This window comes from Lactuca sativa, chromosome 7, assembly GCF_002870075.4.
Source record: "Lactuca sativa cultivar Salinas chromosome 7, Lsat_Salinas_v11, whole genome shotgun sequence".
Classification (NCBI taxonomy): Eukaryota; Viridiplantae; Streptophyta; class Magnoliopsida; order Asterales; family Asteraceae; genus Lactuca; species Lactuca sativa.
The window spans coordinates 209,388,146-209,401,623 of NC_056629.2; positions in this window are offsets into that span (position 1 = coordinate 209,388,146).

Here is a 13,478-nt window from a genome sequence, read left to right on the forward strand (position 1 = left end):
GACTACCCTCTGCTACTGCTCAACATACATAACCCGCAGGTAAGCTCCTACCAGCCTACATAAGGCAAGACCAAATACAGGTCTACAAATAACCACTACCCAACCACTAGGGCGCTGATCCAACAGAACTAGCCATCACTTAACTATCCATTCCTCTAGGATACTAAGCTAACAAGGAATATCCTCATTGTTAGAATAGTGTCTAACGCTGTAACTATATTTGACAAGTATTTGACCCAGTTGTGCATGGTCCTTTTGGTTTGCCTTCACCATAGCAACTTGATAGGATGATTTATAATGAGAGAAGAAATATTATTAAAATATTATGAGAATAATATAAGTAATAATAATATTGTTATTTGATTAATATAAGTCAAAAATTAATTAGGAATCAATTTGGTGACTTAAAGAGATTAATTGAATAAAGGGGCATAAACTGTCAAATGTGTGATAGTTATATTTTGGGCTATGAATCCTAAAGGATAAGAGGGTGGATGATTTTAGGGTTTGGAAGAACCTAGAAATCGTCCAAGGCCTAGTCCATAGGGATCATTGGATTGCTTAGGGCCTAAGTTATCCAATTAGGGTTTTAAGAGTGAAACCCTAGGAGCTCATTAGTATAAATAGACCCATAGGGTTGAGGAAATCTGCACCCTTGTTATTGGAGTAACCCTGGCCGATTTCTCACCCTCATCTCTCTCTCTCTCTCTCTCTTATCATCCTCTTGCAAGTTGGTGTTTGTAAGCCATTAGAGGAGTGACAATTGTGACTCTAAGCTCTAAGGACAAGAAGATTCAAGCAAGAAACTCAAGGTATTCCTTTAGATCTGATTTCATATGTTATGATTTGAATGTTTACACTAGATCTATCAATCAAAGTCTTGGATACATTGCATGTTCAATTAGAGAAACCTAGATCCAAGCATTAGGGTTTGTATGTGCACATAGGAATGTTCTTATGGCTCAAACCCATCAGTGGTATCAGAGCCTTGATTGGTTTCTATTGAATTGATGCATTGGTTGATTGCTTGTTGATTGAAAAAATCATTTTTTGTCCATTTGCCTGATGAACTCGGGGAGTACCACAGTGTACTCGGCAAGTCGAGTGTGGTACTTGGCAAGTTCGAGCGTCAGATGGAGCTAGTTTCAGGATTTCTTGCTGTTTTTCTTATGGAAACTTGCCTTAATCTTCATGGGTCAATAAAATCTGATTTTAAACATATATGTGAGTATATCCTTGACCTAACAAAAGAAATTTACCAATTAATTGAATAACACTTTCCTTATATGGTATTAATTGATTATTTTAATTAAATTAGTGAATTGTTTTGCAAGAAACATTTAAATAAATCAAATATGGATAATTATGAGATTAAATGGTTAATTTAAATTATTTGTTATTTGATCCCTTATGTTTTGAAAAGTTTAAAACTTGTCCTCAAGTTTTGAAATTTATGTTTTGTGATTAAAAGTTTAATTTAGACAATTTAAATTTCAAACCCTAGAATTTTACAAGTTTAAAATTCAACCCTATACTAATATAATATTACAAGACTAATATATATATATATATATATATATATATATATATATATATATATATATATATATATATATATATATATATATATATATATATATATGTATTATTAAGATGCTAGTCTTACCGTTAGTAGACCTCATTCACGAAGCCGGTCTATAAGGTGGGTATAAGGTTGCGGCCTATAAAATGGCGCTTAATAGGTGTACACTCACACCCACCGCTTGCTTGATCGGTGGAGGGTCGTTAGCCAAACGGGTAGGATAAGGCAACCTTATCTCCTCATTAAAAGTATAATATTAAAATACAAAGTAACTACATGTTTTTCAAATTCCCAATCCTAGTTACTTTTGGAAAAGTGAATTGATGCAACCCATGAAATTACACTTTGCACCCTTGCTAAGAAGTTAGTGGAGCGTGTGTGGTTTACCGGCACACTAATTGCTTCTAAGCAAAGGTGGCAAAGGGTGATTCATTGTTTATCATAGTTCGGTGAAGCGTGTGTGGTTTACCGGCACATCGAATAGGTGATTGTAAGAATGAAGGCACCGTGTAGATTTGCATGCTTATTCACACCCACTTTGTGATCCTCGGTATCCCAGTCACAAACGAGAGGGGCATATGGAGATTTAAACATGCCATTGAAAAGTTAAATGAATCTCATCGAAACCTAGGATTCTCAATACATTTAGAACTTAATGTTATGTTTTGATGGTGGAGAATTAGTGAATCGTCATTCATTTACCTTCAAATTGTTTGCATGTTGGATTAGGGCATCCCTTTTCTAATATGTAAATATTGTTGTTGGATCCTAGCCCTAATTTTTCTTATTGGGTGATAATTAGGGATTCAAATTCTAATATATCTTTGTCCTTTCTATTTGTAGATGTCGAACGCAAACAACGCTGCTGCTAGTTCATTCATATTGATGAGCCTTTGCCAAAAGGTGACTTTCGATGGAACGAACTTTAGCGAATGGATAAGATACATTCGCACGATTGCTCGCTACGAGGACAAAGAGTATGTCCTTGACGAGAAGCTCGAGAAGATCAATCCAGAAGTCGCTACTCCGGCTGAAATGACTGCTTTTGAGACTCATGAACGTGATGCAATGAAGGTTCATTGCATCATGATAGCCACAATGAACGCCGAATTCCAAAATTCCTATGAGGACATGTATCCGTACGAGATGCATCAAGACTTATTGGAGAGATACCATCAAAACGCGAGGCAAGAACGTTACGAGATCTTCACAAACATGATCACTACTAAAATGGGACATGGAGATTCTCTAACCGTACACTTGCAAAAGATGCAAAGGTATGTCGATCGTCTTCGCAAGTTGAATGTCGACTTTAGGGAAGATTTGGCGATCGACATGGTACTTCATTCCTTGCCTCCGTGTTACAACCAATTTAGGATGACCTACCACATGAACAAGGAAGAGGTCACCCTAAGCAAACTCCAAGGTCTCCTAAGGGATGCTCAGAGCAACCTCAAGGGCAAGTCTGTTGCACCAACTCCCAATCCACCCGTTGCTCCTCTTTTGGCTATTGGGCAGGGAAGGGACAAGAAGAGGAAGGCTCCGTCAAAGAGCCACCGCAAGGGAAAGTCCCGAGATGGTTCCTCTTCTAGTGGGACCAAATTTGATCCTGCTAAACCCAACCCTAACCCGAAGGAGGCAGAGTGCCACCATTGCCACAAAATAGGGCATTGGAAGAGAAGCTGCCTAGAATATGTGCAAGCCATTAGGGAAGGAAATATCAAGCCGTCTTTCGCAGGTATTTACACAATTAAATCTAATGATTCATCTCATGCTATTTCTTGGGTCCTAGATACCGGGTGTGGTTACCACATTTGTTCTGAATTGCAGGGACTAAGAAGAAATAGGGATGCGGAGCGTGGAAGAATAAATCTAATCATGGGGAACAGAAAATTGTCGCATGTCACCAAGATTGGAGTGTATTCTTTAGTGCTTAGTAATGGATTAAGTTTAGATTTGAATAATTGTTTCTACTCGCCAGATATGTCAAGAAACATCGTTTCCTTTCATGGTTTGTTTAGAAAAGGATTTAGATTTTCGTTTAATAATGAGAATGGTTCAATTTATGTTTATCTAAATGGTGTATTATATTTTGAAGCAATGCCTTGTAATGGAATTTATGAAACTGTAATGATTGTAGATAACCTAGGAAATGATGTTTTATGCATGGATTCTTCCAATAGTATGGATAAAGCATGTTTGTGGCATTGTCGTCTTGGACATGTCAACAAGAAGCGCATACCCCAACTCCAAAAGGACGGAGTGTTGGAGTCATTCGACCTTAGGGAAGATGACACGTGTGAGTCTTGTTTGCTTGGAAAGATGACCAAGTCACCCTTCACTGGTACTTGTGAGAGGGGTGAGGGTTTATTTGATCTCATACATACCAATGTATGTGGACCCTTTAGATCCACCACAAAGGATGCGAACCGCTTCTATGTGACTTTCACCGATGATTATAGTAGATATGGGTATATTTACTTAATCAAGCACAAGTCTGAAACGTTTGAAAAGTTCAAAGAATTCAAACATGAAGTGGAGAATCAATTGGGCAGGAAAATCAAGATGCTTCGATCCGATCGAGGAGGAGAGTACCTAAGTCTTGAATTCCACGACTATCTCAAAGAGTGTGGAATAGTTTCACAATTGACGCCACCTAGGACACCGCAGTTGAATGGTGTGGCAGAAAGGCGTAATCGAACCTTGTTGGACATGGTCCGTTCTATGATGAGTTGTGCTTCACTACCTATCTTATTCTGGGGGTATGCCTTAGAGACTGCCACCCATATCCTTAACCGAGTCCCTACTTAGAAGGTTGCCAAAACACCTCACGAGATGTGGACAGGGAAAGCTCCCTCGTTAGCACATATCAAGGTTTGGGGTTGTGAGGCTTTCGTAAGACGAGATACTCACGACAAGCTCGAACCTCGTAGTGAGCGATGTATTTTCATCGGCTACCCGCAGAAATCCTTTGGATATCTCTTCTATAGACCGAAGGACAATGTTGTCTTCGTTGCGAGGAGAGGAGTTTTCCGAGAGCGAGAACTCATCAGCCAAGGAGACAGTGGGAGGCAAATCGAGCTTGAAGAGATTCAAGAATCAATTTATGAAGGAACCTTTACCACTGGCACTCAACCCGAGGAGGAAACTCCGGTTGAACCGATTAACGAGTCCTTACCTCTTAGACGTTCCGAAAGAGTTAGAGTTCAACCCCAGTTTTATGGTTTTCATATTACTACCGAAGGGGAAACGTATATTAGTGATGGTACACTAATAAATTTAGAAGAACCTAATAGCTATAAGGAAGCCATGGCAGGCCCGGAGTCTGCAAAATGTAAAGAGGCAATGGACAGCGAGATTCAATCCATGTATGACAACCAAGTTTGGAATTTGGTTGATAATGTGCCCGGACGTAAGACCGTTGGGTGCAAATGGATCTTCAAGAAGAAGACCGACATCGATGGGAATGTACACACATATAAAGCGTGATTGGTTGCGAAGGGCTTTACTCAAACTACCGGAGTTGACTATGATGAGACCTTCTCACCAGTTGCGAAAATAAAGTCTATTAGGGTGATGTTAGCCATTGCTGCATTTCATGATTATGAGATATGGCAGATGGATGTCAAGACCGCTTTACTTAATGGGAAGTTGGCTGAGGATGTTTACATGGCTCAGCCAGAGGGTTTTGTCGATACGAAGCATCCCAATAGAGTGTGCAAGCTTGAGAAGTCCATTTATGGGCTTAAGCAAGCGTCTCGCAGATGGAATCTTTGCTTCGATGAGAAAGTCAAAGAGTTTGGATTTGTATGAATCGAAGATGAATCATGTGTATATGTCAAAGCCAGTGGGAGTATAGTTAGCTTCCTCGTTTTGTATGTCGATGACATACTACTCATAGGAAACGACTGATGGGTTTGAGCCATAAGAACATTCCTATATACACATACAAACCCTAATTCTTAGATCTAGTTTTCTCTAATTGAACATGCAATGTATCCAAGACTTTGATCAATAGATCTAGTATAATAACATAAGAAAACAGATCTAAAAGATTACCTTAAGTATCTTGCTTGAATCTTCTTGTCCTTGGAGCTTAGAGTCACAATTGTCACTCCTCTAATGGCTTACAAACACCAACTTAGCAAGAGGATGATTAGAGAGAGAGAGAGAGAGAGGGGAGAGGGGAGGAAGTCGGCCAGGGTTTCTTCAAAAGCAAGAGTACCGATTTCCTTGACCTTAAGGGTCTATTTATACTAGTGAGGCTCCTAGGGTTTCACCCTTAAACCCTAATTGGATAACTTAGGCCCTAAGCAATCCAATTTCCCTAATTATAAGCCTTGGACGAATTCTAGGTCTATCCAAAGCCCCAAAACCGTCCAACCCTTATCCATAAGGGATTATAGCCCAAAGTACAGCTATCATACAATTGACAGTTTATGCCCTTTTATTCAATTAATCTCTTTAAGTCACCAAATTAATTCCTAATTAATTTATGACTTATATTAATCAAATAACAATATTATTATTCCTTATATTATTCTCATAATATATTAATAATATTTCTTCTCTCATTATAAACCATCCTGTCAAGTTGCTATGGTGAAGGCAACCCAAAAGGACCATGCACAATCGGGTCAAATACTTGCCAAATATAGTTGCAGCTGTAGACACTATTCCAACAGTCTCCCACTTGGATAACTATATACACAAGTATAATCCGATTAGCAATCGTAGCTCTTAAAGACGCTATCAAACTCTGATCTTATCAGTCCTGTCCTTTAGAAAAGGGATCGTGCAGTCCTCTGTTTAGATATCATGCAGACAATTCTTATGGAATTAATTGTCCAGCAGTTGGTTTCTCGATCTCAGATTTATTCGACATAGAACTTAATCAAACACATCAATTTAGTTCTGACCGGGCCCGGCACATAAGTCAAATCAAATCATCGAGCGGCCGAGATATCGCTTTTACCCTCTTAGAATAAAAGTAACAGATAAACTTCGACTTATATGCATTTACTTATTCATTAATCAACTATACATAACAATGCGTTTTATAACATCAAGTTACTGATGCGGTTTCGCATTATCAATGTACAATCAATTAAAAATTAACAAACCATATATCTAGGTTTTAAGACCATATGATATTATCGTCTTGCGATCACCCTCTTTATCACATTCCATAAGGTGATTCCAGCAAGCGCGGGTTTGTTCCAATGCTCAAAACTATTTCAAAAGCAGTCATGAACGTTGCAGCAAACTTTTGCTATGCCTAATACCATTTAGACAATCTACACACCAATTCATGACAATCTTCATTCATACCTACTTCCAACATATGAACGATTGTAGACAATTTGAATAATTCGATTATTCTTAATAAACTCAATTATTCTGGAAGTCAAAACATGCAAAGTGAAACAATAGGTAAACAATTAACATAAGATAGTAACATTACTTATAAATAATAATCCTTTATTTAATCATCAAATGTTAATTACATTTATCTATTACACGTTTCTAATACTATCTAATCTAAACTAATATCATCCTTCAGCCCAATACTCCTAGCATGCTGCAAGTGCTTAACCCTGCTTAGTCCCTTCGTAAGCGGTCTACTGGGTTATATTCTGATGATATCCTCTTAACCACGAGTTGTCCTTCTTTTACTCGATGTCCAATAAAGTGATATTTTATGTCGATATGACGAGATCTACCATGATCCCTCGGTTCCTTGGTCAAGGCAACTGCTCCTTCATTATCACAGAAAATTTCCATAGGCTCCTTTATGGCAGGTACAACTCCAAGATCACTAATGAAGTTCTTCAACCATATTGCCTCCTTCGACGCTTCGCTCGCCGCAATGTACTCTGATTCGCACGTTGAATCAGCTACGGTTTCCTGCTTGGAACTTTTCCAAGTTACTGCTCCTTCATTTAGGGTAAAGACCCAGCCCGACTGCGAACGGTAGTTGTCCCTGTCGGTTTGAAAGATGGCGTCACTATACCCTCGCACCTTCAAGTCATCACTCCCTCCGAGGACTAAAAACCATTCCTTGGTCCTCCGAAGGTACTTAAGGATATTCTTGACCGCAATCCAATGGGCTCTGCCAGGGTTATCTTGATATCTACTAACCATGCTCAAAGCAAAGGCTACATCAGGGCGATTACAAGTCATAGCATACATGATTGAGCCAACTGCGGAAGCGTATGGTACTCGGCTCATTTATGCTATTTCAGCTTCGGTACTCAGACTTGGGGTCTTACTCAACTTGGCATTACTTTGTATCGGTAATTCTCCCTTCTTCAAATTTTCCATACTAAAACGTTTTAGTACTTTATCTAAGTAAGTGTTCTGACTAAGTCCTATTAGTCTCTTACTTCGTTCTCTCACTATCCTTATTCCCAAAATATAAGAAGCCTCTCCGAGGTCCTTCATAACGAAGCACTCCCCGAGCCAGGACTTAACCTCCTGCAGTGTCGGGACGCTGTTTCCTATGAGTAGTATGTCATCGACATACAGAATGAGGAAGCTTACTATACTCCCACTTGCTTTGACATATACACATGATTCATCTTCGCTTCGTACAAATCCAAACTCTTTGACTTTCTCATCGAAGCAAAGATTCCATCTGCGAGACGCTTGCTTAAGTCCATAAATGGACTTTTCAAGCTTACACACTCTATTTGGATGCTTCGGATCAACAAAACCCTCTGGCTAAGCCATGTAAACATCCTCAGCCAACTTCCCATTAAGGAAAGCGGTCTTGACATCCATTTGCCAAATCTCATAATCATGAAATGCGGAAATAGCTAGCATCACTCTAATAGACTTTATCTTCGCAACTGGTGAGAAGGTCTCATCATAGTCAACTCCGGGAGTTTGAGTAAAGCCCTTCGCAACCAATCGCGCCTTATATGTGTGTACGTTTCCATCCACGTCGGTCTTCTTCTTGAAGATCCATTTGCACCCAATGGTCTTACGTCCGAGCACATTATCAACCAAATTCCAAACTTGGTTGTCATACATGGATTAGATCTCGCTGTCCATTGCCTCCTTCCATTTTGCAGACTCCGGGCCTGCCATGGCTTCCTTATAGCTATTAGGTTCATCTAGATTTATTAGTGTACCATCACTAATATACGTTTCCCCTTCGGTAGTAATATGAAAACCATAAAACTGGGGTTGAACTCTAACTCTTTCGGAACGTCTAAGAGGTAAGGACTCGTCAATCAGTTCAACCGAAGTTTCCTCCTCGGGTTGAGTGCCAGTGGTAAAGGTTCCTTCATCAATCGATTCTTGAATCTCTTCAAGCTCGATTTGCCTCCCACTGTCTCCTTGGCTGATGAGTTCTCGCTCTCGGAAAACTCCTCTCCTCGCAACGAAGACAACACTATCCTTCGGTCTATAGAAGAGATATCCAAAGGATTTCTGCGGGTAGCCGATGAAAATACATCGCTCACTACGAGGTTCGAGCTTGTCGTGAGTATCTCGTCTTACGAAAGCCTCACAACCCCAAACCTTGATATGTGCTAACGAGGGAGCTTTCCCTGTCCACATCTCGTGAGGTGTTTTGGCAACCTTCTTAGTAGGGACTCGGTTAAGGATATGGGTGGCAGTCTCTAAGGCATACCCCCAGAATGAGATAGGTAGTGAAGCACAACTCATCATAGAATGGACCATGTCCAACAAGGTTTGATTACGCCTTTCTGCCACACCATTCAACTGCGGTGTCCTAGGTGGCGTCAATTGTGAAACTATTCCACACTCTTTGAGATAGTCATGGAATTCAAGACTTAGGTACTCTCCTCCTCGATCGGATCGAAGCATCTTGATTTTCCTGCCCAATTGATTCTCCACTTCATTCTTGAACTCTTTGAACTTTTCAAACGTTTCTGACTTTTGCTTGATTAAGTAGATATACCCATATCTACTATAGTCATCGGTAAAAGTCACATAGAAGCGGTTCCCATCCTTTGTGGTTGATCTAAAAGGTCCACATACATCGGTATGTATGAGGTCCAATAGACCCTCACCCCTTTCACATGTACTAGTGAAGGGTGACTTGGTCATCTTTCCAAGTAAACAAGATTCGCATGTGTCATCTTCCCTAAGGTCGAATGACTCCAACACTCCATCCTTTTGGATTTGGGCTATGCGCTTCTTATTGACATATCCAAGACGACAATGCCACAAGGATGCTTTATCCATACCATTGGAAGAATCCATGCACAAAACATCATTTCCTAGGTTATCTGCAATCATAACAGTTTCATAAATTTCATTACATGGCATTGCTTCAAAATATAAGACACCATTTAGATAAGCATAAATTGAACCATTCTCATTATTAAAAGAAAATCTAAATCCTTGTCTAAAAAAACCATGAAACGAAATGATGTTTCTTGTCATTTCTGGCGAGTAGCAACAATTATTTAAATCTAAACCTAAACCATTACTAAGCACTAAAGAATACACTCCAATCTTGGTCACAGGCGACGATCTTCTGTTCCCCATGATTAGATTTATTCTTCCATGCTCCACATCCCTATTTCTTCTTAGTCCCTGCAATTCAGAACAGATGTGGTAACCACACCCGGTATCTAGGAACCAAAAAATAGCATGAGATGAATCATTAGATTTAATTGTGTATATACCTACGAAAGACGGCTTGATCTTTCGTTCCCTGATGGCTTGCAGGTATTCTGGGCAACTTCTCTTCCAATGCCCTATTTTGTGGCAATGGTGGCACTCTACCTCTTTTGGGTTAGGGTTGGGCGTAGCAGGATCAACTTTGGTCCCACTAGAAGAGGAACCATCTTGGGACTTTCCCTTGCGGTAGCTCTTAGACGGAGCCTTCCTCTTCTTACCCCTACCTTGCCCAATTGGTAAAACAGGAGCAGCTGGTGGATTGGGAGTTAGTGCAACAGACTTGTCCTTGAGGTTGCTCTCAGCAACCCTTAGGAGACCTTGGAGCTTACTTAGGGTGACCTCATCCTTGTTCATGTGGTAGGTCATCCTAAATTGATTGTAACACGGAGGCAAGGAATGAAGCACCATGTCGATAGCAAAATCTTCCCCAAAGTCGACATTCAACTTGCGAAGACGATCGACATACCTTTGCATCTTTTGCAGGTGCACAGTTAGAGATTCTCCATGTCCCAATTTAGCGGAGATCATGTTAGTGAAGATCTCGTAACGTTCCTGCCTCGCGTTTTGATGGTATCTCTCCAATAAGTCTTGGTGCATTTCGTACGGATACATGTCCTCATAGGACTTTTGGAATTCGGCGTTCATTGTGGCTATCATGATGCAATGAACCTTTGTCGCATCACGTTCATGAGTCTCAAAAGCAGTCATTTCAGCGGGAGTAGCGATTTCTGGATTGATCTTCTCGAGCTTCTCATCAAGGACATATTCCTTGTCCTCGTAGCGAGCAATCGTGCGAATGTATCTTATCCATTCGCTAAAGTTCGTTCCATCGAAAGTCACCTTTTGGCAAAGGCTCATCAATATGAATGAACTAGCAGCAGCATTGTTTGCGTTCGACATCTACAAATAGAAAGGACAAAGATAGATTAGAATTTGAATCCCTAATTATCACCCAATAAGAAAAATTAGGGCTAGGATCCAACAACAATATTTACATATTAGAAAAGGGATGCCCTAATCCAACATGCAAACAATTTGAAGGTAAGTGAATGACGATTCACTAATTCTCCACCATGAAAACATAACATTAAGTTCTAAATGTATTGAGAATTCCTAGGTTTCGATGAGATTCATTTAACTTTTCAATGGCATGTTTAAATCTCGATATGCCCCTCTCGTTTGTGACTGGGATACCGAGGATCACAAAGTAGGTGTGAATAACCATGAAAATATACACGGTGCCTTCATTGTAACAATCACCTATTCGATGTGCCGGTAAACCACACACGCTCCATCGAACTATGATAAACAATGAATCACCCTTTGCCACCTTTGCCTGGAACCAATTAGTGTGCTGGTAAACCACACACGCTCCACTAACTTCTTAGCAAGGGTGCAAAGTGTAATTTCATGGGATTGCATCAATTCACTTTTCCTAAAGTAACTAGGATTGGGAATTTGAAAAACATGTAGTTACTTTGTATTTATTATTATACTTTTAATGAGGAGATGAGGTTGCCCTATCCTGCCCGTTTGGCTAACGACCCTCCACCGATCAAGCAAGCGGTGGGTGTGAGTGTACACCTATTAAGAGCCATTTTATAGGCCGCAACCTTATAACCACCTTATAGACCGGCTTCGTGAATGAGGTCTACTAACGGTAAGACTAGCATTTTAATTATACATATATATATATATATATATATATATATATATATATATATATATATATATATATATATATATATTAATCTTGTAATATTATATTAGTATAGGGTTGAATTTTAAACTTGTAAAATTCTAGGGTTTGAAATTTAAATTGTCTAAACTAAACTTTTAATCACAAAACATAAATTTCAAAACTTGAGGACAAGTTTTAAACTTTTCAAAACATAAGGGATCAAATAACAAATAATTCAAATTAACCATTTAATCTCATAGTTATCTTTATTTGATTTATTTAAATGTTTCTTGCAAAACAATTTACCAATTTAATTAAAATAATCAATCAATTATCACATAAGGAAATTATTATTCAATTAATTGATAAGTATCTTTAATTAGGTCAAGAATATATTCAAATATATGTTAAAATCGGATTTATATTGTCCCATTAAGATAAAGGCAAGTTTCCATAAGATAAACAGCAAGAAATCCCGAAACTAGCTCTTTCTGACGCTCGAACTCGCTGAGTACCACAATGGACTCGCCGAGTTGAGGCCTACTCGCCTAGTCCACTATGGAACTCGTCGAGTTCATCAGGCAGAAGGACAAAATACGAATTTTGCAATCAACAATCAAGCAACCCATGCATCAATTCAAAAGAAACCAATCAAGGCTCTGATACCACTGATGAGTTTGAGCCATAAGAACATTCCTATATGCACATACAAACCCTAATGCTTGGATCTAGTTTTCTCTAATTGAACATGCAATGTATCCAAGAATTTAATCAATAGATCTAGTATAATAACATAAGAAAACAAATCTAAAAGATTACCTTAAGTATCTTGCTTGAATCTTCTTGTCCTTGGAGCTTAGAGTCACAATTGTCACTCCTCTAATGGCTTACAAACACCAACTTAGCAAGAGGATGATTAGAGAGAGAGAGAGAGAGAGAGGAGAGGGGAGGAAGTCAGCCAGGGTTTCTTCAAAAGCAAGAGTACCGATTTCCTTGACCTTAAGGGTCTATTTATACTAGTGAGGCTCCTAGGGTTTCACCCTTAAACCCTAATTGGATAACTTAGTCCCTAAGCAATCCAATTTCCCTAATTATAAGCCTTGGACGAATTCTACGTCTATCCAAAGCCCCGAAACAGTCCACCCCTTATCCATAAGGGATTATAGCCCAAAGTACAGCTATCATACAATTGACGGTTTATGCCCTTTTATTCAATTAATCTCTTTAAGTCACCAAATTAATTCCTAATTAATTTATGACTTATATTAATCAAATAACAATATTATTATTCCTTATATTATTCTCATAATATATTAATAATATTTCTTCTCTCATTATAAATCATCCTGTCAAGTTGCTACGGTGAAGGCAACCCAAAAGGACCATGCACAATCGGGTCAAATACTTGCCAAATATAGTTGTAGCCTTAGACACTATTCCAACAACGACGTCCCGACATTGCAGGAGGTTAAGTCCTGGCTCGGGAAGTGTTTCGCTATGAAGGACCTCAGAGAGGCTTCCTATATTTTGGGAATAAGGATAGTGAGAGAACGAAAT